At 36.7% G+C, this 26,971-nt stretch overlaps 1 protein-coding gene across 23 annotated transcripts in view; it reads right to left on the minus strand.

The window, feature by feature from the left end:
• Positions 1 to 26,971, minus strand: part of N4bp2l2 (NEDD4 binding protein 2 like 2) — a 145,496-nt gene that overhangs the window by 78,945 nt on the left and 39,580 nt on the right. The window contains exon 1 of one of the 23 annotated variants that reach the window (XM_063232607.1): positions 18,466 to 24,523. The exons of the other annotated variants lie outside the window; for them this stretch is intronic. The gene's annotated coding sequence lies outside the window, so the exon portion shown is untranslated. Of the gene's footprint in view, positions 1 to 18,465; positions 24,524 to 26,971 lie in introns of those variants that run through there. 23 annotated transcript variants of the gene reach the window in all.

Consider the following 26,971-nt stretch of genomic DNA (forward strand, 5'->3'; position numbering starts at 1 on the left):
CTCACAATTTCCAACATTCCTTACTTACTCATTACATCCAATACAAAATAATTTCTGTACATGTAGAATAAATTCTAATAATTTGAAATAACAGTGGCTTTTTTTTTTTTTTTTGAGACAGGGTCTTCACAGTAGTCTTCAAGTTGCTTATGTAGCTCAGGCTGGCCCTGAACTCACAGCAACCCTCCTGTCTCAGCCTCCTGGGTGCTGAGATTACAGGCTTGTGCCATTTCCCCAGCAAACAATGCTTTCTTATGGTCTACTCACACTAAAGAAATATCAGGCAACAAAGCAGTTAAGCCAGTAATAAGAAGGTATTTTTAAAAATGTGAAAAATCACAATAATAATAAAAACTGCAAAAAGTATTACTCCCCTGAGTTCTTCCTATTTCAACTACTCACTTACAGAATTTGGGCACACAAAAAAGATACATACTTAGTGGGAAAAAAAAGTTTTTATATAACTCTCAGAAGGCCTATGACAACCTGGAAAGCAACAAATTAAGTACCACATCGCTTTCCGAAAACTAAGAAAACATAAATGTTATATAGCTTGTTTTACTGCTTGCACTAAGACTGAAATAAGATATGAAATACCTGTGCATGACCGCAGAATAAAAGCAATCTTATCACCTTTAGGACAGCATTTTCAAGTGATTTTTTTCAACATTAAAAACAAAATTTTAAAAGATAATTTTTCCTACATTGTCAATATGTCTTTTATCAAAGTTCATGTGATTAAAGTGGAAAAGTCATTTATATACAGGGATCAAGCAGAATAGTAATTTTCATATCACAAACTCACTAGTGGCTATATTTTATTAATAGAAAACACTATTTTGATAGCCTGATTTACTACAACTTTTAAATTCTCAACATATTTACTTAAAACAGTCACAACTATTCTAAACTGAACCTAGCAACCATATTTCTACAACTTTTTTGTGTGTGGTAACCTGTGATTAAACCCATGGGCACTCTGTCACTGAGCTACATTCCTAACACCTTTTTTTATTTTGAGACATGGTCTCACACAGTTGGACAGTCTATCCTCCTGCCTCAGCCTCACAAAGTATGGGGATTACAAATATGTGCCACTCTGCTTGGCACAACTCTATTTGCAAACCTTTTCAAACATGAGATTCAGGACTATAATGCCCTCAAAGAATAAAAAATTTCCAAAAGTAAATGCCCTCAAAATTAAAAATCTGGGGCTGGGGATTTAGCTCAGCGGCATAAGCACCTGCCTTGCAAGCAGGCAGTCATGAGTTCGATTCCTGGTACCGATAAAAAAGAAAAAGACAAAAAAAAAAATTAAAAATTTAAGATTTTGTACATTCAAAATTTGGTATTTCTTATTAAGTTTGTTTATGCAGATAGAAAGCAACAAAGATGTAGGCATATTTAACAGCCATTTTTAACATTAAAATTTTAACATCTACTTTGATAGATGATTCTATTCAGTGGAAAGTATCTTGTATTCCTACGTTTTTTAAATAAATGTGTATGCTGTTTTCTGTCTTCCAAGTAGTATCACTGTTAAGTTGCCAGTATGGTACTGAGCCATCGTCATTATGTTTCAAATGACTTTCAACGTCGTGGAGCTACTTTCTAGCTCCATTTCAAACAATTCCATGTAGTTAAGCTTTCTGACTTTTCTATTTCCATTTTAAAGCGTTATTGTATCCTCATGTTTTCAAACTGTTAATCAAATTTCCTATACTTTTCTTGGGAACTGTCCCTGCTTTCCATACAAGCACATGCTTCTGCAAAACTCATAGGGCAGAAAACCATTAAACTCCTCATTGGATTTGTACAAAAATTGTAAACTGCCTCAGAGAGATAGGCTCTGAGAGATAGGCTTTGAAAGGTTCTAGATTTGGGTGTTGAGAGTATGTGATATCATCAGAAACCTTTCTTACTTTAGGTATTATAGTCATGTTCCAAATAAAGTCTGGAATGAAGTATCTACTGAATAAATGAGCTTTTATCTTAATGGTTGGTGTGAAAGAACATCTACTACCACATCTGGAATGCAGCAGGTGCTTGATGAATATTTATAAATATATATACACACATGTGCATGCATATGTACACGCGGGGTGAACACCTATCTAGGAAACAACATGGAGATAAGAACTAAAAAGCGAATTTACTTTTGCCCCATTTTTTCTATATTTAGAGAAACCTTGAATTATATGGATAATTTATATCTAGGTTTATCTGTGTGTCAACAAAAATAAGACAAGCACAACACATCATTTTTACATTGTGTACATGGGTTATTTGCCATTGTATTATCTGTTGACTGCAAGCTTCTTTTGGCCACAAGAAATGTGATAAGATTGCTAAGCACAATTTTTCTCAAAGTCAAACCAAACAGCATGACTTTAAGTCATGCTTCCAGGTACACTTATGGATGTTTTCCTTTCACATATGCAGTTTTCAGCTTTCTGATTCATGACACATTACCTTGACAAGACCCTAGCATATAAACTGCAAGTGAAGTGGTAATTCAGAAACTGTAACTGCTTGTCATGGGCCATCTACCTTTCCAGACCTCAGGCTTCCTTTTAAGTCCCAAGACAGAAACTATTTTTTAATTTTCATTGGTATATGTTTATAGTATAGAATGATAACATTCACTATGGGGCACTGGTTGACATATACAACACATCTGAATGCTTTTTACGACTTTTTTCAAGCCCTCCAGCTCTTGGTCCCCTTCCCATTTACCAAAGACTTCTCTTCATACTTTCTATTTTCTTTTATTTTTTATCTTGTTTGTACTTTGGGGTTTTTTTTTTTTTTAAAGAGAAGCCATGTGACATTTAAGCCTGTGTGTCTGATATATTTCATTTAATATTGTCCTCTTGACATAAACCCATTCTCCTACAAATGATTCAAAAGTATCTTTCTTTATGGCAAAGTAGTATTCCACTATGAATAAATATCATGGTTTTACTTTTTTACCCATTCACCTGTTGGTGGACATATAAGATACTTCTAAGCCTGAGTTACTATTAGTTGGGCTTCCACAAACATGGGTATGTATGTATCACTGTAATATGATGTCTTTATCTCTTTCAGGTAGATAGCTAGATGAGGAATAGCTGGGTTGAATGGAATTTCTATTTTTAGTTTTCTGAGGAATCTCCATGCTGATTTCCATAATGGTTGTATTAGTTTACATCCCCACCAATAATAGAGAAGGCTTCTTTTTTTCTCTATAACCTTGCCAGCAATTATTAGATTTCTTGATGACATTCATCCTATCTAGAATAAAACAGAATGTTGGTGTTGCTTTAATTTGCATTTATCTAATGGTCAGAGGTGCTGCTAATTTTTTCATGTTACTTGGTGTTGTTGCTGTTTGTTTGGTCTTGTTTTTTTGAAACCACATTCGCTATGTAGTTTAGGCTGGCCTTGAACTCACTGTGTAGTCCCAGGCAGCCTCAAACTCATGTGATCTTCCTACCTCAGTTTTCCAATGTTGAGATTACAGGTGTGCACCATATTTGAATTTTCATGTATTTACTGGCTAGTCAAACTGGATATTGACATAAGAACCAATAAAAACTACCTCTGTATCACACAACAAGAGAAAAGAGATATGCAATAATAATAATATAGATACTAAGACAAATCAAATATTGATGCACCATAAATATCTACTAAATCCAACAGCTATACCTCCATTAACAACAGAAAAGAATCCAATAATAATAGCACAGAATCAACTAAATATATAAATAGTAATGCTAGTAAACATGGAGGTGTGGGGAAGGGGAAAAGAAATGAAATAAAATTTGAAAAATAAAAGATGAGGGGCTGGGGATTTAGCTCAGTGGAATAAGCGCCTGCCTTGCAAGCAGGCAGTCGCGAGTTTGATCCCTGGTACCGATAAAAAAAAAAAAGAAAAAAAAAAAAGATGAGGTGAGATAAGCAAGATAAAGGACCCTACTAAGGAGTAAAATTGGTAGAACTAAATAAAAGTAACAGAAAAAAACAAAAAGATAAAAGCAAAAAGCTAGAAAAAGAAACACCCCAAACACACCCAACAAATGGAAAAAAATGAGTCCTAGAGTACGCTTCCATGTTTATTGAATGAGTGGTTTCTTTCCAGGAATGCAAAACATGAGACGGGGTAGTAAGTCACTATTAAAACCAGTTTGTCCCACACTCACGTTTCTGGGTGTAAATGCTGAATCCTGCCCACCTTCCAACTGGACACGGCTCGTCAGTGGCGTCCTCCCTGGGCAGTACTCACTTCAGGTGCTCGTCTCTGTGTCACTCTATGAGGCCCTGGAGACATCTCTGCTTGCTTAGCTTTGTGGCCCGAGGTTGTCAAGTGCCCCGCTGCTGCAGAGGCGCCTTTGTCCATCCATGCCAGGCTGTGGCAACCATTCGAGCAGAAGCACATCCCTGACCACTTTGGGAGCTGATGGACAACGGACTGAGCTCTGTGCTGGACTTAGCCAAGGGGGCACGGGGTGCTAGGCAGTCCGCTGAATTTCGCGTAGACCTAGTCCCGCTCCGAAACCCACACAAGACGCCCTGGTTTCTCACTGTGGAGGAGGGCTCCTGGCCTGAGATTCTTTTCCTAGCCTACGCCCACCCTCTCCATGACTGTCTCTTGTGGCCATATTCTACCCAGTCTCTGAGCTAAAGTCATCCCCAAAAGCTTGAAGTACAGCTGTTGTGCAGCTCAAGCGTAAGCAACCCTTTACAAACGGCTCCTGAAAATAAGCACTCTGATACATGGTGGGAGCTGCACTGGATGTCTTCTCCAACTCTAGCCTGCCACAATGCTGTACTGTTTTTATTAGGCTTTCCCTGCACTAGCACTGCCAGCTAGGTCAGCTGTATCTCCCTGGGGCTGCTGACCTCTGTGCTTATCTTTTAAAGCAGACGGCCCCTCCCTAGGAACTGGAGTTAGCTGTCCAGGCTGCCTCCCTCTTTTGTCTGACTGAGGTCTATTCCTTAAGCTTCTCCATAGTTTCTAGTTTCCCGTCAACTTTCTCCTTGTTACCAGAGATCTATTTCTTTTTTTCAAATAGCTCAATTCCAGGTCCTAAGAGGTTATTTTGCTACTGTTCTTAACACCACATTTTAAATTAACTCTCCAAAGGAAAAACTCTAAAAAGTTGAACTGTGGTAGATTCAAGTCCATGGCCACCAAAAAAAAAAAAAAAAAAATTCAGGTCATTCTTCTGTAGATTTGGCATTTTCGCCTATTACTAGGAATTGAACCCAGGGACTCTCTACTACTGAGCTACATCCTTACCCCCTTTTATTATTTATTTTGAAACAAGGACTTCTAAACTGCCTAGGTTCCCCTTGAACATGGATCTTTCTTCCTTGGCCTCCCAATTAGCTGTGATTACAGGTTACCACGCTTAGTTGGTTTTTTTTTTTTCCAGAGTGTTCATACTTGTCTTCTGTCTTCAAGGATTAACTTGTTTGGTAACAGTTTTCACTCTTTTTTACCTACCTGTGCTTTACTTGTTGCATGTGTAGAATATGACACTGAATTTTGCAGTGCTGGGGTCATATTCAAGGTCTTACACATGGTAATCATACACTTTCCTGCTGATCTACATACCCAGGATGTTTTCATTTGCATAAAAATGATGAAAATCATACTTATGAACAGGACATTCACATCTTAAATTGATTATGATTACTATATTTACTATGTTCTCAGCAACAGTCTATCACCATTTTCATTCAACATAATAATTTACAAAATATTATGTAACCTCTAGTTTCTGGGTATTGAGTTAGATGAGGTCCCTGGCCTCTCTACACCCAAATTACAGCAAAGTTTCTTTTCAAATAACGGCCCCTCCATATTGATATTACAATAGTTTTTATCAAGTGACATAAACTTTATGGTCACTCTTTGTGCTATTTTTAATATATAAATTAAGGAAATCAACTTTCATAGAACTGCCATAGAATTTCCACAGATTTCCAAATTGACAACTGACAAGGTTTCAGACTCACTGAAGAACTATCCTGAACGTTACAAAATAATGTATTATTATAGTGAAAATTTTTGGAATAAGGGAAGAAATGACTGAAAGGAGTCCTGGGTGTACTCAGTTCTCACCCTTTCACTGACTATATGAGGTAAATTATTTAACTGGCTTGGACTTACCTTATCTATGAAATTTGAATGAGATATCCTGTATATCCCCTTTAGCTCTAGCACCCCAATTTTTAAAAGCCTGTGAAGTACTGTCAAAGTAATTTATGGTAATTTTTTTTAACAGAACCCAGAGTATCCATACATATGATTTTAGTAACTTCCACCTTATTCACAGGAGAAACAAAACACATATCTTTATATGCAATGATCTGAGACAGTAACTTGCAAAACACCACAAAACTGTAACATACCAAGAACAATGATCCTAGTTTTTTCTATTGTGATAGCAGCACTTTGTTCACTATACTGTCTTTACTTACTGTCCTTAAAAGTGATATTTTAATCTTTCACCTTCAGACAGCCAACCTGTTACTTAATGTACTTGAACTTAACTCTGCTCAATTTTTTACTGCTTGAAACTCCACCAGTTTCTTTCTCCTTCAGTTCTTGCATTAGACTAAGTTACAAAAGATATTTTGCTATCTGTACCTTAGGGGTTCTCAAATAAAAACCATCTCTACATTCATCAATGTTTCCTTGACCCCTCTTCCTCTAAACATACCCACTATATTAAGCACTAAGCTGCTGAAAAAGAAAACACAGATTCTTTGAACTGATTGCCTCAAAGATTTGTACTTTCCATCCTCTTAAGACTGTTCTTTCATTTCCTTTTAGAACCTTCTATCTCTTAGCCCTTGAAATCAATGAAATTGCTTTTCCAACTTCTCTAAAGACTTTCTGCAGCTTTCCACTACTAACTTTCCCAACCAGAATATACTGCTCGAGTTGTGGAATCCAAGACCTAAGTTTTATCACGAACCTATCCGGCCAGTTTGATCCCATCAATTCTGCAAGTTTTCAGACTTGTCTCTAAAACTGGCAGCTTTGAGACACATCTATTGTTAATTCAATTTGTACAAGTGAGTCCATGGGTATACCAGGAAAGAAAGGACCAATTGGTTCCAGACAATAGCAGAGGTGAGGGAAGCACTATTTACCCATCCCGTGCTAGGCACTGTTGCGTCAGTCTGTCAGGCATTCTACTTACAAGGAGTGATCAAAATATATGGTGTGTGTTTTAAAAATTTTGTTGTAGGCTGAGCGTGGCACATATCTGTAATCGCAGCACTCATGAGGCTGAAACAGGGGAATCAACATGAGTTCAAGGCCAGCCTGAGCTACAAAATGAGTTTAAGACCAGCCTAAATTACACAGTGAGACATTGATCAAAAAAAGGAAAGCCAAAAAAATTATCACAGAAAATGACACACTGCAGTTCATGTCTCTCAAAATACTCCTCTGGCTTCCAACACGTACTCCATCATTCTTGCCCTCTACAGAGGTTCTGGAGGTCTTCTATTGTACCTTTACAAGACACGATCAAAAATCACAGGGAATCTACTGCCAAGTGCTATTCAATGAAAGGCAGCCTAAAGTCACAATGATTATGAAACAATTCTGCTTTGAATCAATTCTGGACAACAGGGCAGCCATGACAGTGTAACCATCTTAAAAGAGAACTTTCAGAGCGGCTTCAGACAGTGACAAGAATGATGGGATCTATGTGTTCAAATTGAGGGGAGGTATTTTGACAGGCGCCAGATAAGGACAATGTGTCTTTTACTGTAATAAATTTCAAAACTTCACTGTACTTTTTATTATAGTAGGTATTCCATAAAAGAAAGAGGATAAAACTGGAAAAAATACACAACTTTTGTACATATACATACACTTCAATTGGTACCTCAAGAATCCAGTACTACTTTGTGGCCCCAAAGTCCATTAAAATACCAAAATTCTCCGTACTTTTTAGCAAATAGTGCCCTCTGCTTTCTCAATCCTTTTTGATTTTCATACAATAGTCTCACTAATTTGCCCAGGTTGGGCTCACCTTCTGCCTCAGTTTCCCAGAATGTTGGGTTTACAGGTGTGGACACTATGCCCACTTAACTTCTGGTTTTTTTAATGACTAATGACTGCTCTGGTGAAGAAAGTCAGACACCTGTTGACTGTGTCAAAAAGTAGGTTAGTCAGCTGATATGCCAACAAATTCCAAATTTCAATGGCATACTCAAAAGCCATCTTTTAATGACTCCTTACTCACAACTCAAATCAGCACCCCTAAATCTGGCAGCTACATAAGAATACTGATATCTTCTCATTGTTCCAAACTGATATCTTCTCATTGTTCTTGCCTAAGACATGACAGACCTGCTCATGTTTGGGCGAGTAAGGTTATGGAAAGGTAGGGTAGAGTCCATACCAACTGAAGTGAACTCCTGCTTCCTGAAGACAAACAAAGTCTTTTTAATGAAGAAAAACAGAGGTTTGACTAAATGACCTACTTGGTAACCTGATATTCCAATCAAATCAGTATATTCATTTCATAGTGATATCTATATCACTATGTATCATAGTGATACCAAGAGATAGGAACGTGAATTAAGAGAATCCATCTTAAATGCTGGTGCTTTCTTTGAGATAAGAACAAAAGCCAAAACCAAGGAACTCTGGCTCTACCAGAATCAGCAATTTCATGCAATAACTGTGGAAAAGGGCTAACCACACCGCTCACTTGGTTTAGCCAATTCAGAGGCTCGAATGGTTCAAAATGGTTAGATTCTTCCATATAAAGGACAGCTGATATAACTTAGCTGATTTGGTCACATGATCTGAAAAACCAGGCCACAGTGGTCACTCCATACAGAGAAATCCCATCCCAAATACTTTGTAACTCTCTGGTCACTACTAAGTTACAATAAATAATCAAACCTGATCAACAAATGGCTAAACATAAACTATGCTAGACCAAAATGAGGCTGAGACCAAATTATTCAACAAACCTAAAAATGTTTGGTGTCTCCCAAATGCTTACAGATGTTTTCTGCTGCTATTGTAACTCTGCTGAACACCAGACAGTGCCACTCAGTGTCTTCCACATAGGTTCCAGTTCATGAATGGTTTACTACTGGCCTACAAGGCAAATACTGAGATTGAGGCTATAAGCCATTTTTATGTCTGTTGAATTTAATAGAAGTTGGCTTGTATTTAAAACTTTTGTTATAATAATTTACTTTTACTCTCTTTTACTAAACTATCGGACTAAAATGAACTGGACATTTTTTTTCTTAACTGTCCTTCACCTAGCCTCAGAAGTATCTATGTAAAACAAATGTAACTAGGTCACTTTTGCTAAAACTCTGGTGATTCTTGCTATCTTTGAGATAAAGCTAAGTTCACAAAGATTGTATTCCACTGTTGTTAGTCTTGGTCCAACTACTTTGCTAGAGCAGAGCTTCCCAATTAGTGTGTGTGGTGATGCTCTGAATGGGTGGCAGACAGTACTATCCAGGAGAGCTGAGGACAGGCAGAGCTCCCTAGACCTTCATAGTAGTACTCTTGGAAAAAAGTCTCATTGCATATTCTAAACATGTTGCTTTCTATGTGTGTCACAAAGTGGAAAAGCCAAGAAACCCTGATGCCTGGAGTTGTCTCCTGTTACATTACACAGCACACATGCTGCAACAAACTATCAAAAGCTTGTCCTTGCCCTCATACATCCAAATTACTATGTCCAGGTTACACTTTTCTTTGTGAACTACGAACAGATTATATACTTCTTACATCCATTTGGATGTCTGGATGGTATTAGCATCCAAAGTTAAATATGTATGTTGTTTTTCTTCCCAAAGAGCTCCTACTGTAATACATTAAATGTTAGTAAACTACAATTCCTTGTTTCTCATACCATTATTTGATCAATTCAGTAAATTCTGTTAGCTCTACTCAACTATTTCTTATATGTCCACCTCCTGAATGCAGTCAAGACCCTCTCATCTGAATTACTGCCAAGAGCTGCCTAATTGCTGCTTCTACCCTTGCTACATCTCCGGCCCTAAATCCTATTTTTAGACAGGTGAGGGAATTAAGGCTTTCTCTAGGAAGCCTTCCCTGAATCCAGCCCTCCACATTTTACTCTACACATTAACCATGAATCCATTAAAGTTAATGGAAGGATTGGGGATATATCTCAGTGGCACAGCATCTGCCTGGCAAGTAATTGTCTCAAGATATCCTGAGAAGGAACAAGCATTCTGATAGACACTGGGCAAGACAGTGCCAAGAAGCTTTACTCCTAGTAGTTCCCACTTCCTTGTGTCTGTGAAATGTCAGGCTTTTTCCTTGAGCTATTTAGTCAATACTTTCAAGTCTCAATTCCAATTTTTGAAAACGTTTTATAAGTACATATTTGTAATATATAGTGATTAAATTCAATTTACACCTTTCATGTTCTTTTGGCCTAGATGTGTCCCAATCTCTGTACCTTGGCTAAGCCATGACAACCTGAGAGTAAACGGAGGAATGTTTCTCAAGGCCGTGTTCTCCTCAGCACAGGCCCTACCACAACTATGACCAAGCTCCATATCTTTCAAGAAGATAAAACCCACACATAGGGAAGGCAAACAAGTTTCTAGTGCAACTCTACACCATTCACAGCAACAGCCTGATGTCACCCTTCTGTCCGTTTCTACACAGTTCCATGTTAGTTCCTGGCCTCTGGCTGTTTTGAGATTTTTTTGTTTTTTGAGTTGTTTTGTTTTTTATCGGTACCAGGGATCGAACTCACGAGCATGCACTTGCAAGGCAGGCACTTACGCCACTGCGGGCTGTTTTTATGTCCCTGTTTACCTATGCTTGTTATTTGTTCACTGAACTTATGCTTCTTCACCAACACCTTTGGTGCTTTCTACACTTCTAGTTAAGATCTCTTTTTACTGCTGGCTGCCTTGGGCAAGAGGAGCAACTCAGCTAGTGCCCAAGAGATCTACCAGGATTTCTGGGCCTTCAGCATATCTATCTCACTCATCCCAACAAGTCGAAATCATGTGGCTTCTTCTGTTTTGGAACTGGAAATGTAGCTCAGGGGTACAGCATATTAATATGCAGGTAGATGGGATTTTATTTGTTTTTGTACCAGGAATCAAACCCACGACCTTGTGCATACCAGGCTGGTACCATGCCAGTGAGCTATATCCCTGGGCCCAGTATGCACAAGTCCCTAGGTTCAATTCCCAGTAGAAAAACAGGAAAAGTGGGAAGGAGGGAGATATTTTTTGGAAATTCCACATCTATTCTATACTACAGCAACTGAATTATATGTTGCTTAAAAAGTCTAAATGACAAAGGCTGGGGATATGGCTCAGTGGTATAAGTGCCTGCCTGGAAAGCACAAAGTTGTAAGTTCAATTTCTGGTACCAAAAAAAAAAGTCTCAATGACTAAAAATTGGTGAACTGCTTTTTTTCTTAACTGTCTTTCTCTACTCAATGCTATATCCTGCCTGCAAATAAGATCACAGTTCTATATATTGTTCCTAAATATAATTTTTTTTTGGTACCGGGGATCGAACTCATGACCTTGCCCCTTGCCAGACAGATGCTTACACTGCTGAGCTAAATCCCCAGCCCTCTAAATATAATTTTACTTTGGTGGAAGAGAAAACCTAAGAAATAAGTCACAAACAAGGTACATTATTCCTTTAAAAATGCAGTAACAATTATACAGAAATTGTCTCATAGTTTATAATGTTTTTAAGATATATTATTATATTTTTTAAAGACTATGTTCCCTCTTCCCTTGCCTACTGAATCTTTGTGTCACTTCCTTAACTTTATTTCAAACATCACTCAAACTGATGTTCTCATCTTGAATGATTCATTTCATAAGAGTGGAAACTGCAATTAACAGTCTCACATACCACAGACAGGCTGATACCACTCATCACAGGAACATTACACAGAACATTGCATAAAAAACAAACGGAACAATGTTTCCATGAAAAGTAAGAGATGTGAGAAAAGGTTTACTACCTTCTATAAACATAACTTTTAAGCAGCAGAAAATCCTTGTTAAGAAATGACTTTGTGTGAACTGCTTAATACACTGTTCTGTGAAACTAATCCTACCAAATTAGCAAAATAGGAGCATTAATTTGACTGTATCCCCCTAACAGTCCATATAACATAAGTGGAAAAAAATGCCAGTTTTCATGATAAAAAGGTACATATACTAATAGTTGTTTTGAGGAATTCCATAGGTTAACTTAACTCTGCCTATGCTAAAATAGGTATGCGTATCTTTTTATAAGCTTAATAATAACCAAGGACTAAACTTCCTTTTTCTCTCTAGACTTCCTACATTTCTTGTTTGTTTGTTTTCTGGCAATCAAACCCAGGACCATGCACTTGCCAGGCAGGTGCTGTAACACCGAGCTGTAACCCCAGCTCCCAACATTTCTAACTAGGACAAAACTCAACCATTTTCTTTCTTTCTCTGCCCATACCTAGTGTATGTTGAAAGTAGTCAACACAAAAAGGCAGTCAAAACTAGGTGAGGTGGCCCTTGCTTACAATCCCAATTACTCCAGAGCCTGAAGCAGGAAGACACAGAGTTTAAGATCAGTCAGACTGGGCAATTTAGCAAGAATGTCTCAAAATAAAAACGGGATATGGATGTAGCTAGTTTGTTATAGAGTTTTAGGTTCAATCCCCAGCATCCCCAAAATTAAAAAACAGTAAAAAAGCAATTGAAACTACAGCACTTTTAAGTCTAAACTAGTTCAGACAAAACTCTAACATACTTGTTTAGTCCACCCAACAGCTCTATCATATAGATTAATGTCTTCTCACTTGCTCAGAGGCTCCAAGGAAAAGAATTTCAAAGTAAAAGGATCCATTTCCATGCTTCCTAGGATCTTAGTAATCACTACCCAAAAAAACCAAAACCAAACAAACAAAAAAGCCTCTTGTGGTAAGGGTTCTAAAATGTGGGATCATTTCCAGATAAGGATTTATGAACTAATTGACTTGCACAGTACTTCTGAGATTGTTAAACAGATTACTTCCAACAGTATTGAGCCAGCGGAGATTGAAGTCACCATTGCAGATGCCTATGGCAACTGTTTTAAATATATTGATTATTTTTTTTTAAAGTCTTCTCATTTAATTAAGAGCAAGCCTCAGAAATTTAAGTTACTGCAAGTTGTACTAAAAATGGCAATTTAACTTCAAATTCTGTACTAGAGGTCTGTCCCTCCCTACCTGCCACAATCACCCCTGAGATTCTTCCAAGAGTCTGAAACCACAGAATTCAATTACGTGAATACCTCCAAGTGTCAAACAAGTCACTACAGGCGTATCAGGAAAATATTGAGGTTTGGTTTGAAACTACCGCAATAAAGTGAGTCATATGTATTTGTGTGTGTGTGTGTGTTTTGTTTTGATACTAGGAATCGAATTCAAGACCTCCCACTTGCCAGGCATGCACTATGCCACTGAGCAATGTTCCTGGCCTTACATACAAATATTTTGGTATGTTTATACTACACTAGTGTACTAGAGCATTATGTTTTTGCTACACTGTCATTTTAAGAAAACACAATGACTTTAAAATGTATGTAATTTTAGAATACTTTATTGCTTTAAAAAAAAGTTGACAATCACCTGAGACTTCAAGTTTTACTCTTTTTGCTATGGGCGCGGGGTGGTTCTGACAGTGTTATAGCTACTGACCAGGTGGGCAGATGCTGAAGCTTAGGATGGCTATGACAATGTCTTAAGTTTTTATAGAGAATGATTCATGAAAGATCTTTTTGTAGAATGTGATGCTGTTTGACAGCATTTTACCCTGTGAATTTGAGGCCAGCTGGATGACAAAGTGAGTTCACAGTCAACCTGAACTGCATAGTGAAATCCTGTCTCAAAACTACAAAATCCCTCTTTAAAAACAAATTCTAGGTACTAACTGCTAGGATTTTAACACATGAATCTAGGACTGGACACAATGTAGCATATGACTCTCTCCCCATAATAGATGTCTTATATACAAAATACATATACTCCATCCCAATAACTCCAAGTCTTAACTCATTCCAGCATCAACTTTAAATCCCAAATCTCATCTAAGGCCAGGGGTTTGGCTCAGCGGGGTAAGTGCCTGCCTGGCAAGCACGAGGTCATGAGTTCGATCCCCAACACCAAAAACAAAATAAAACAAAACAAAACCCCCCAAAACTAAATTAACATAAAGTCTCATCTAAATTTCATTTATTTAAATAAGATATGAATAGACTCAAGATTGATCCTGAGGCAAAATTCTTCTACAGCTATTAATCTGTGAAACCAGATAAGGTATAGGCCTCCAAATTTGAATACACACGATACACATTCCCATAAGAAAAACCAGAAATAAGAAAGGAGCAACTAAGTTCCAAGGGGATTTGAAACCTAGCAAGGCAAATTCCATTTAAGTCTCAAAAATAATTCTCTTAGTTCCCTGTTATATCTTCTGGACTGATGGGTCAGGGTGGGATGGGGTGCATGGCAGTCCTGCCTCTGGGTCTACCAGTATGGTAAGCTGTCCCCCCTCCTCTCTCCCCACCCACGACCCTTAGGCAGCAGCTCCAAATCATGGTGTCTTGGCCTGCTCATTCTGTGGCTGCAGTAGTAGACCTCATGACCTCTAGACTACCTTCTGTTTATCTTCATAGATTTACTGAGTTATCTCAAAATTTAAGTCCAACAGGCTTCCTTTATTTTGTCCTGTCGGTCTCATTCAGTTCCAGCTGGCAGCATTTCTACAGTATGTAATCTCATCTCTGTCCCTGGCTTATGCTACTTTCAGCCAAGATGGCAGACTAGATCCACAAGTCACACACTGGTTATCTCTAGGTAAATGGTTGTCTAGCAACAATCTTGATATTCTCTCCTGATATGCTTTCTAGCAGACTGAAAAATTTCTAAATCGTCAAATTCTGGTGAGGGTACAGCAATTCCTTATCCTTCTCCTATCACATTTTATAAGCAGCAAATAGAAACCAGGCCACACCTTTGAATAACTTCCTTAAAATCTTGGCTGAACATCCAAGTCCATCACTTTTAAATTCATCTATTGTCCTCAAAACACCAGAACATAATGTGTCTGTTTTTGCTATAGCATGATAAAGACTGCCTTTCCCCCAAATTACAGTAACATATTCCTCTTTGTTTGAGACTTCACCAGAAGTACCTTTAACATTTGTGTTTCTACCAACATGACCCTACCACACACATAGAGCCTTCTCTACATTTCCCTCTTTCATTTCTAAACCCCTATCTATATCACTTTCAACATCTATACTTTTTAGATCCATATTTTGATGATATCCTCTTCAAGGCAGTTGAGGCTGCTTTCCTTGTTCTAAAGCCATTTTCATTCACATTTTTAGGAATTTCATTACAGTAGCACCTCAATTACTAGTACCAAAATGCGGTAATAGTTTGCTAGGACTGAGTGTTACTTTTTTGTTGGCAATTTTTTTTTTCTTTTGCGAGGTCTCACTATTGTAGCTGAGACTGACCTTAAACTCCCAGCAAGCCTCTGCCTGAGTGCTCAGATCAGACAAGCATGCACCACCACATCCAGTTTTTGTTACTATAAGAAGATATATAAGATGGAACAATTTATAAAGAATTGAAGTTTATTTGCTTTACAGGCCTGTCCAAGAGCACAATGGCACTGACATATGGCTGTTTTACCATCGTACTGCATCATAACATGGCAGAGGGCACTGCATGACAAGACAAAGCAAGCATGGTAGCCCTAGGTCTCTTTCTCTTTTTATAAAGTCACTAGTGACATTGGGGGGCCCTATGCTATGACTTTATCTAAGTCTAATTAGCTCCTATAGGAAACACATCCAAATACCATTAACATATGCACTTGGGGAGTAGGTTTCCAACACACAGAACTTTTCAGTCAATCTTTTACATTCAAACCACGAAGGCCATTTCAAAGTATCAGACTGAGTAACTTAAACACAGAAATTTATTTTCTCATAGTTCTACATATTAGAAGTCCAGGATTAAGATGTCAGCAAAGCTGGTTTCTTCCAAAGTCCCTCTTTGGCTTGTAAAGGGCCATCTTCTCCAGTGTCTTCACATGGCAATCCCTTTGACAGTCAATGTCTTAACCTTCTCTTTTAAAAACATATCACTCATTGGATTAGAGCCCCCATATGCCTTCATTTTACCTTAATTATACTATCTCCAAATACAGACATCATATTCTAGGTACTGGAGGCTAGGAGTTAAATACATGAATTTGGGAGGGCAGAAGTCAGCCTAAAACAAACTACAATAACTCATTCTCACTTACACATGAATACTGAATACCACTTTCCCAGTTACTATGCTACTGACAACCATGCAATGGTGAGCAAAACTAGTAAAAACAAAAAACAAAAACACATTAGCTCATGGAGTTTAAAAATAACAGGGTAAAATAAAAGCACTTTACAAACAAGTAAAGGTACATGAGAGCACAGAAGGGCCTCATCCCTAGTATGTCCAAAAGAGGCTTTCAAATCTGAACAAAATATACAGAAAGAACATATGCACAAAAAGTTTTGCAGAAAAAATAATACGGTACATTAAAAGAACTGAGCTACAGTGCCCAGGACTAAAATACAGAAAGTGAAGAGTAATAAAACATAAAGTTAGGAATGGGGATTTAGCTCAGCGGATAAGCTCCTGCCTGACAAGCACGGTGTCAAGAGATCAATCCCTGGTACCAAAAAGAAAAAAGAAAACATAAAGTCAGATAGGAAAGCAGAGTATTCATTAGATCTTAAAAATCACACAATGATTATCAGTCCTTATCCTAAGGGCAATGGGAAGCCCCTGGGACTTTTAAGATCCATCATATTTCAAAAAAATCACTGTCACACAGAGTAGGTATCATGCCTTCTGAGGTGCCGATAGTGCTGAATTCCCGGACCTTGGTACCAGTTACATACTGACAATTTAAACATAGAGATTTAAGAGATATTCAGGTGACAAAATCCAGAGGCACCCAGTAAAGGCTTTGAATATGAAGGGGAAAGGAAGCCACAAAGAGGATTCTCAAGTATCTGGTCTGCACAAACCTCTGGATGGTAGCTCCATAATCTGTGACAGGAAATCCTGGAGATCCAAACTTAGAGAGATTATAGCTTTACTTGAAATTTTTAAGCTTAAAAGGGGAAATGACAGGTATACAGTTGAGTTCAGATGACAGATCAAAGATGACATATCTGGTGTCAAAATATCATTAATGTAAGCAGTGGGCACAAAATCACTCAACTATTGTTTAATAAACTCCTACAATATTACACACAGGTACCATTTAGGCTTTTGTGGACACAGTTATGAACAAAAGAAGTTTTCATGAATCTTACATTCTACTTCAAGAAGACTGTCAGAAAATCAATTATAAGCAGATTCAAATTCTACGTACAACGACAATGGGACAAAAAACAATATAAAAATGACAGGCATGCAACTACTTTACTCTGGAGTAACTGATATAGGCCTCTCTATGGAGGTGACATTTCAAGTGCAATCTGAACATCAAGAAAACTCTACATATTGGAAGAGAATAACATTTCAAAGAAGGAACACAACTAGTACTTAAATCAAGGACAACCTGCACATGTCTGAAGAAAAAAACAAAGAAGACCAATATAGACGGAATGTGACAAATGAAGACTGGTGCATAAGAGTCTGGGAAGAAGGTAACAGGTTATATAGTTTAAGCAAGGCGTAAACTGTGTGTGTGTGTGTGTGTGTGGCACATGCAAACATACACACATTTAAGTTACATATGTACATATAAGTTCATAACTAGTTACTCTGTAAATAAAAAATTTAAAGTAACAAAGGAGACTAAGAAATAACCAGAGACGAACAAAAATCATGTCAAGGAAGCCAAGGGAACGTATTTTAGGGGGAAAACTCTTCAAAATTCAAATGGCTGTGTTAAATAAAATATGCTGTGAATGATGTTCAATACTAAAGGATGTTGTTTAGATCTCAGAGATCAATTCACTACAACGATAGGGACAGAATCTAAAACAGAGTACATTCAATATTATCAGTGAGAGGTGTGGGGAAGGAAAACAGGTGTAGATTTTTCTTTTCTTTTTTGGTACCAAAGATCAAACTCATGACCTTTCGCTTCCCAGGCAGGTGCTCATGGCGCTGAGCTAAATTCCCGGCCCCATTAAACAGTCTTGAGATAAATGAACCATGTCTAAGTAAGAGGTAAATTTAGAAATGAGAGACTTGATCCGGTTTAAGCTACAGAGAGAAGGAATAACGGACAGTAAATTAGGATCCCTGAAAAGGCAAGAAAAGATATTCCAAAGTACATGCTAACGCATTGTCTTTTGTTGTTGTTGCTGAGACAAACTACCCTACACCCAAAGTTAAAGGAAGAAATGTTTATTTAGCTCACAGTTTGTAGAGGTTTCAGTTCAATGTTGGTTGGCTCCAGGACAGGATACCATGGCAGCGGGGCATCGCAGAGGAGAAACAGTTCATGGCAGGCAGAAGGCAAAAGGCAGTAAGCAGCAAGCAACAAGTGACAAGCAGCAACACTCTTTTTGTCTGTTATATCCACACTCACACCCTGGGTAGGGCACGCTTAATTCTACCCTCTCATCATCAATCAATCCCAGCATCACATCCTTGATCCAAGCTACACACATCCTAGATCCAGCCACCTCTGAAAAGTCCTACCCATGACTGCATGAGCTTTCAGGGTAACATCTACATATAAACTGTAGCAGGCATTTACCTCAGATTATAAATGCAAATGGAAGTAGAACTCGGATTGCCTGACTCCTTAATAATAAAGCATGTGTTCTTTCCACTATATCATGGTTTAAGAAAAACCAAACAAGACCCAATTCTTTAACTTTTTAAATTGAACAAAATAAAGCAAATACAAAAAAAAGAAAAATAGGCAAACACTAGTAAGAATTCTTCAGCTGGGTGTCATGGCACACACGTGTAATCCCAACACTCAAGAGGCAGAGGCAGGAGGACTGCTGCCAGTCTGAAGCCAGCCTGGGCTACATAGTGAATTCAAGGCCATCCTGAGCTGCATATCAAGATCCTGTCTCAAACAACCCAAAGAATTGTTTCTTCTGCCCTTAGAGATCTCCCTTACAGAACTGTAAGGCTCAATTCAGACATGACTCTCTCAGGACCCAACCTGTCTGTCAGCTGAAGTATTCTCAGCTCAGCACCAGCGCCCTCAGCAACTATAGGATGTTGTAAAAGAGATAACGCTAAACATGGAATCTGCCAAAGCACTCAGACATCTAAAAACACCCACACATTAACACCAGACACCTCAAGGACTCTGCCCATTGAGGTTTACTAAGAGCGTCCTAACAAACGTCCCTTGCCTTCTTTCAAGTCCAATTAAAAGACTTTCTTCTTTGCTCTTTGCTCCCTACAGATGGCCTTTTCACCCTGTCTGCTTATACCAGGCATGGTAAATTTCACACCATGTTGCCTGTACACAGCTTGGTAGTCTCTGCTGGCCTCTGCCTCATGCTATTTCTTATAAGAATCTAATTATTCAATTCAATATAGCATTTGTAAAGTAAAACTTAATAACTACATCCTGTATTGTTAACTTTGGAAAATGTAAAATGTCATAAAAGGACACACACAAAAAAATCTTTCAGTTCTTCAGAAATTCTAAAAACTAATGTAATGTCCATGACATTTACTACTAGCACACTTTAGTAACAAATGAACTTTCTTTTTTTTGGTACCAGCAATCAAACTCACAACCTCGTGCTTGCCAGGAAGGCACTTGTGCTACTGAGCTAAATCCCTGGCCCCAAGTAACTATTTTTAAAAACAAATAGTGTGCTCTACTTTAGGAAACACTGCATTAAAATTAATCATGAATAAAAAACCCACTTTTTATAATTTAACAATTCTTTTACTAAGGCTGGGTATGGTGGCACACACTTTTAATCCCAGCACATGGGAGGCTGAGGCAGGACCATCACTATGAGTTTGAGGCCAGCCTGGGGTTACATAGGTTGAAGGCCAGCCTGAATTACACTGTGAAACCTCATCTCAAAAAAAAAACCAAAACCACAAAAAGCAAACAAACAAAAAATCCACTAACTTGCTTCCTACCTTGGAAAAACCACTAGATACTATGCACTCAAATGTGAATTAAAATCCAAAAGTATTAAAATTTAAACATTAAAACTACAACAATAAAAAATGTTGCTACTGGGTATGGTGACTCACATCTGTAATTCTAACACTTGAGAGGCTGAGGCAGGAGGATCACAGTGAGCTCAAGGTCAGCTTAAGTTACACAGGCTAAAGGCCACCTAACTAGATGGTGAGACCCTGTCTCAAAAAAAAAAAAAAAAAAAAAAAAAGGTAGCTGAAACATCAATTACATCTATCTAATCTTTAGAAAACACTTAAACATTAAAAAATATAAATTTCTTTTTTATCTTTAACTTCAAAAGACAATTCTAAATGGCTATTTACAGATTTTTTCACTAATTTTACTGATAAATCAACATAGCTACTAATCCTATAAATTAAACATGCATATAACTACCTAGAAATTTGTTTCCTACCTTGAAAAAAAATCTAAAAGATCCCCAGGGGGATTCCTAGGGGTTGGGGATTTAGTTCAGTGGCATAAAGCATCTGCCTGGCAAGGGAAAGGTCATGAGTTTGATCGTTGGTACCAAAAAAAATAAAATAGCTTTTAAAAAAATAACTAAACTATGAGGTTTGAACATGGGGTAGAGTATGACCTGTTCATTCTTTTGCCAAACAAATTATGTTAATAAGTTTAGCCTACGTTTTTGTTTCTTCTTTATCAACTTTATAAAATGCTTATAGAATTTTTATGAAAATATGCAGACTTTAATAACCACATTTAAACTATGACTTAGTGGGCATTAAACTGATAGTAGTTATTTAAATGAATGTTAGTAAATTGACAGTGTGCTGCTGTACAATTCTTACTGTTTGTTGTAGCAGTATAAAGTACTTGTAAAAGTTTAACTCAAAATAGCTATCAGCTTCCCTTCAAAATCATTGTTTTGAAAGATACTCTCTAATCATGACAAAAAGTGACTTCTATAATTTCTAACTACTTATCAACTAAAGCCTGTCATCCTGACAAATTACTGTAAAAAGCTTTTTCTTTTTATGTCCATACATCAAAATATTATGCCATGTTTATGAGATTTCCAACTACTAGGAAAAGACAGAGTATTAGAAATTTTTCTAAGCATTTTCTACCAAAAATCCAGTAACTACTGTGTTATGCTTACAAGCTTAACTTTGTTAAATAACTATCACAAAGAACAGTGAGTTTAGTGAAACGTAAGATGTAGTTTACAACCAGTTTTGCCAATCACTTACCGTTCCATCATCATCATTAAAAATATTATGAGATGACAGGAGGACAGACAGGCAGGAAATGGACAAAAGGAAAAAGAAACCACATATACAGAAAGACTATGAAAGACAGATGACTCGTAAGAGCGAAAGACAGACAGAGAGGGGCAGAGGGAGGAAAAAAGGAAAAAAAAAGGGCGAGAGAACGCCAGCACAGTGCCTGCCTGGAAGGCACAGGGTTTTGAGTTAGATTCCCAGTATCAAAAAAAAAAAAAAAAAAAGAAAAAAGAATCCCTTCCCAGAAGCATCCCTTCCCAAATACATTTTCATTTTGTTATAATATAAAAGCCAAAAAGTCAGGCTTGTTGGCACATCCTTGTGACCTCAACTCTCAGAAAGCTGAGGAGACAGCAGGGTCGCCTTAAGTTTGAGGCCAGGGTTTGAGGCCCATGATACAGTGATTTCAAGGCCAGACTGAACAATATGTAGCAACAACCTGTTTCAAAAAACAAGCAAACACAAAACAAAACAAAAAAATTGAACAGTTCAGAATTATAACTAAAAAGATCTTTTAAATAAATACACTTGTATAATTACTCCAATAATTACTAGCTATAAATGAATTAACTCCAAGGGTAAAGTTTTAATTCTACACATCTTAAATGAAAAGTTAAAATAAGAAAATAGCCAAAATAACTAAAAGTATTTCAATGAATTCTACTAAATTTCTCACAATTTTTTTCCTTAGTTGCTAATAAAAATCAAAACAGCCCAGTAGCACCTCTCAAAATTTCTGTCTTTCCAATGGTTTTCAAAACTATTGTTCAATTTTTTTTCTTTTTTTTTTTGGTACCAGGAATTGAACTGATGACCTCATGCATGTCAGGCAGGCCTTGTGCCATGAGCTAAATCCTTGGCCCTTATCATTCAATTTTTAAAAATAACATGGAAATATAACTACCACATAAACATCTCAACACAAGAGTCTTCAATTACTCCCCAATGCAATGTTGGTTAATGTGACTCTTCTAAGATTACAAGACTGTGTCTATGCCACATAAAATACTTCCACAGTTTACTGAACTTACTACTCCTGTATTGAGAAATATGTAACTACCATCAACATCACATCTGGAATGTAATATGATTTTCCTTCACAGAAAAGAAAAATATAAATAATTAAGCTTCTTTTAAATAAAGTCAGTTAAAATTTTCCAACACATACACCTTTAGCTTCTAAAGAGTATATGCCTATAATCCCAGCTACCTGGGAGACTAAAGCAAGAGGATCCCAGTTTTGAGACTAGCCTGCTCAACCTGGTAAGAACTCATCTCAAAATAAAAAATTTATACATGGAATCAATCCTCAGTACTATTTTATTTTGTTTTATTTTTATTTATTTATTTTTTTGGTGCTGGGGATCGAAATCACGACCTCACGTTTGCCAAGCAGGCACTTAACGGCACTGAGCTAAATCCCCGGCCCCTAATCCTCAGTATTATTTAAAAAAAATTTTTTTTCTTTTCAAAAATTATTTGTACTGTATTTTTCTCTTACTCACAGTGTGACAGTAGCAACATGTTAAGAATTTCCATAGAAGAGATATTCAGAATTACCATTTATACACACATATATATGTTCCATTAAAAAATTATGACATTTATTTTATTGTAACATGTTAGATATATATAATAAACATTCATTTACAAATTTTATCAACTTAGTTGCAGGCAACCATAACCATAAACTTTTCAAGATCTGCTGAAATTTATTTATTTATTAATTTGGTACTGGGAACTGAACTTGATCTGCTGAAATTTACAAGCCACACAAAAGAGAAAAATTCTTAAGTTTAAAATATTTGTTAATTTGGGGCCAGGGATTTAGCTTAGCAGCATAAACATCTGCCTGGCAAGCACAAGGTCATGAGTTCGATCCTTGGTATATACACACACACACACACACAAAAAAAAAAAAAAAACAGAAATTGTTCATTGGAATCAGCTGAATTGAATTAATCAAAATACTGCTTTGCAAAGTAAAAAAGGAATAACAAAGACACATAAGATAACCACGAATCTCTTTCCTAAGATCTATTTCAACAAATTTAAGAGTACTTCTTAACTATCCTAAGGACAGTTTAAAGAAAACATTAGGTATATATATATAGAGGGAGGTGTTTTAATTTAAAAGAGAGTGTGGTGGCATTTGCTTATAATCCTGGCTACTTTCAAGGCTAAGACAAAAGAATTGCAAAGTTTAGCCCAGGCATTTAAGGGGAACAGTGTGACAATAAAATTTTAATAAGGCCTGGGAATGTAGTTCCATGATAAGAATAGTTGTCCAGGATGCAGGAGACACAGGGGTTAAACCCCAATACCACAAACAAAATAATAATAAAAGTAGTAATAATAAACAGTAATGACAATAAAAATTAGTATGCCCATCTTATTTGTAAAGAGAAAGTCATAACAAAACAGGATATTATTAGTTCCTTAATACAATCTCTTCTTCCTAGTAAATTTATAAAAATACAGCTAATGATTTTAATGGAAAACAAAGCTTTGTTTAGAAATTGTAACCCCTAAAACTCAACTTTAAAAACCATTAACTCAATCCTTATATTGCCACCAGATTAATCCATTTTGAATAGTCCATGTATCAAAACTAAATTAATATTTCGTCATGATTTCAGAGAGGCCTTACTATTCTAAGTGGATTGTAGATGTAAAAGCAAATAAAGTAATACAGCTTCATCAGCCATTAGTAGTTACTGCATCTGTAACAAAATACTACATTAAATGTCAATAGATAGGTCAAAACACTAAAAGATTAACAATTTTATGTCTTCAACATTTTCCAAAAAAATACTATCAATTTTCTTTATAAATTCTCAGAAAACCACATTTCTGCAGAAAAAAAATTTAAGCCAAAACAAATATTTCATATTCTTAAATCACAAATTTTCAAAACTTAAAAAAACTGGCCAATCTTAAGATGGGTATGCTTGCCCATGCCTAAATTGCTGCATTCTGGAGACTGAGGCAGGATGATCATGAAGAGTTCACAGCCAGCCTGGACTACCCAGTGAGTGCAAGGCCAGACTGAACTATGTAAGGGAGACCCTGTCTCAAAACAAAACAGAAAAAACTTGAATAAGAAAAAATTCTTGATAAAAATTAATTGATAAATTCCACATTTTTGTAAATTTTTAATTCCAAGCAATGTCTTATAATAGTGATCACTGCCTACACTTTCTACCATTCTGTTAAAAAACAAAAATTAGCCCTAATACTGGGAGGAGAAACTATTAACTACCTTTCTGCCTTTTAAAAAAAGTCTCAGATTATTAATTTCCCTGCTTCCATAAGCATTTATAATGGTAACTCAATTCACAAACTCAACTCTTTCTGGCACAAACTGATTTGAACAAGAATCAAATCAAATTCAATTGTTAGGTTCAATATTAACCTTATGGGGAAATCTGACTCAGTTCTTAGCCAATTTGGTTTGTGACCAGAATTATAGAAAGAATTCAGGTTGTAAACCAAAGTAACACTGTAATTTTTAGAATTAAGCATTTCTTAAATTAACTGGTAATGATTATCCCTGAATGTCAAGAATTTGGTACTCAGAAGCATACAATTAATGCCAGCAAATGAAGCTGAAACTGCAATAAGATCTGGAAATTTATTTTTTTAATGTATCTATCTATCTAACATAAACATGTTTCCTTATAATCTGTTTCTCTCAAAGGCAATCATTTACTTCTTCAAAATAAACTTCATTGTTACTCAAAAACCACAGATTTACAGTACTATTACTCCTAAATGAAGTTTTATAAACACAGGGAACAAGCACATGTATATTTAACAGTTGCTCCATTTTCCCCAAATTTAATGCTCTTGTCTGATTTTCTAATTTACATAATAAACCACCAAGAAAAACGCAAGTTCAAATACCACAAAGTGTTATCCTAAGAGAAGAGTATATAAAAACACTGGGTGAAGATGTTCTTATGTATATGAATATACATACACAAACCTTGAGTTAGGATGTTCTACTTCCTATTTAGTTAAGATACATATATACAAACATCACATACCCTAAACGAGAGAAAGCAAGGCAATACTCAAACGTAAATAGCACTGAATAGTACACCAAAACAGAAATCACACGTGTTTTACTAAACCCAACACAATAAAGATTTTGTTGAGACTACTGTGTCTACTTTTCAGCCTCACAACTTTCAAAATATAAAAATTTTGAAGAACTTTTAATGTAAAGTTGAAAAGACTACCAAAAGGTTTTAAAACAACACATAAAGAAAGACGACAGGATTCAGAACATGCATGTTTTTTGTGGTTAGTTTTTTAAGACAGGGTCGTAGGATGTAGTACAAATTGGCCTTGAACTCACTAATCCTCCTGCTTCAGCCTCCCAAGCACTGGGATTACATGTGTGTGCCACCACACCCAGCTAGGGCAGGGGTTTTTTTTGTTTGTTTTTGGTTTTTGATTTGTTTTGAGACAGGGTCTCATTCTGTAGTTCACAGTAGCCTTGAACTATGTAGCACAGGCTAGCCTCAAACTCACAGCAGTCGTCCTGCCTCAGTCTCCTGAGTGCTGGGGTTATTTATAAGTAAGGCATGTGCTAGCATGCCTGGACAGAATGGGATATTTTAGGAAAAAGTTTAAGTGTCATGAAATAGCTGTAAAACATACAAAAGGTCATAATGCTTAATTTTAAAAACCATTTTGTAATTAGCTGGAATTTTTCCTAATAAAAAGAACAAGTCAAAGAATAAACAGATATTTTCTATAAAACACTGGAAATAGATAGTAAAGAGGTGCTAGTATTTCTTTTTTTATGCTACAATGAGAAATGTTTGTCTAGGACAGGCCAGGCAAAGCTCTGTTTGAAGGCAAAGATTAATTACAAGACCTAAAATGAAGTGCATCTCAGTTTTAAAATTTTAAGTGAAGAGCCACCAGTAGTGGCACATGTCTGTAATCTGTGTGGGAGGCTGAGGGAGGAAGGTCATTATGAGTTTCTAGCCACCCTAGGATACACAGTTTAAAGCCTACCTGATCTATAGAAGACGACCCTGTCTCAAGAAAAATAAATAAATAAAACAAGCACCAAAGAAATCCTATGAAAAAAATTTTAAGTGAAGGAACATAATCTAGTAAAACTATATAAAAAAAACATGGGCCAGGGATTTAGCTCAGTGGCATAAGCACCGGTCTGGTAAGCGTGAGGTCATGAGTTCAATCTCCAGTACAAAAAAAAAAAAGAAAAGAAAAAAATATAGGTGCTATAGAAAAAAATTAGAAATAACATGTAGAAGAAATTTTCTTACAATCAATGCTAAACAACTGTGCAAAATAGTTTTTTACATTAAATTATATGGCAGGCACCAGACATGATGATACATACCTAAAATCCTAGCACTCAGGAAGGTAAAACAGGAGAACTGCTGTGAGTTCAAGGTCAGCCTGGGCTACAAAGTGATTTCAAAGCCAACCTGAATTACACAGCAAGACTGTCTCAAAACAAA

The sequence above is a fragment of the Cavia porcellus genome, unplaced genomic scaffold (genome assembly GCF_034190915.1).
Source record: "Cavia porcellus strain 051 isolate PalLab524CR breed Dunkin Hartley unplaced genomic scaffold, mCavPor4.1 scaffold_21, whole genome shotgun sequence".
In the NCBI taxonomy this organism is placed as follows: Eukaryota; Metazoa; Chordata; class Mammalia; order Rodentia; family Caviidae; genus Cavia; species Cavia porcellus.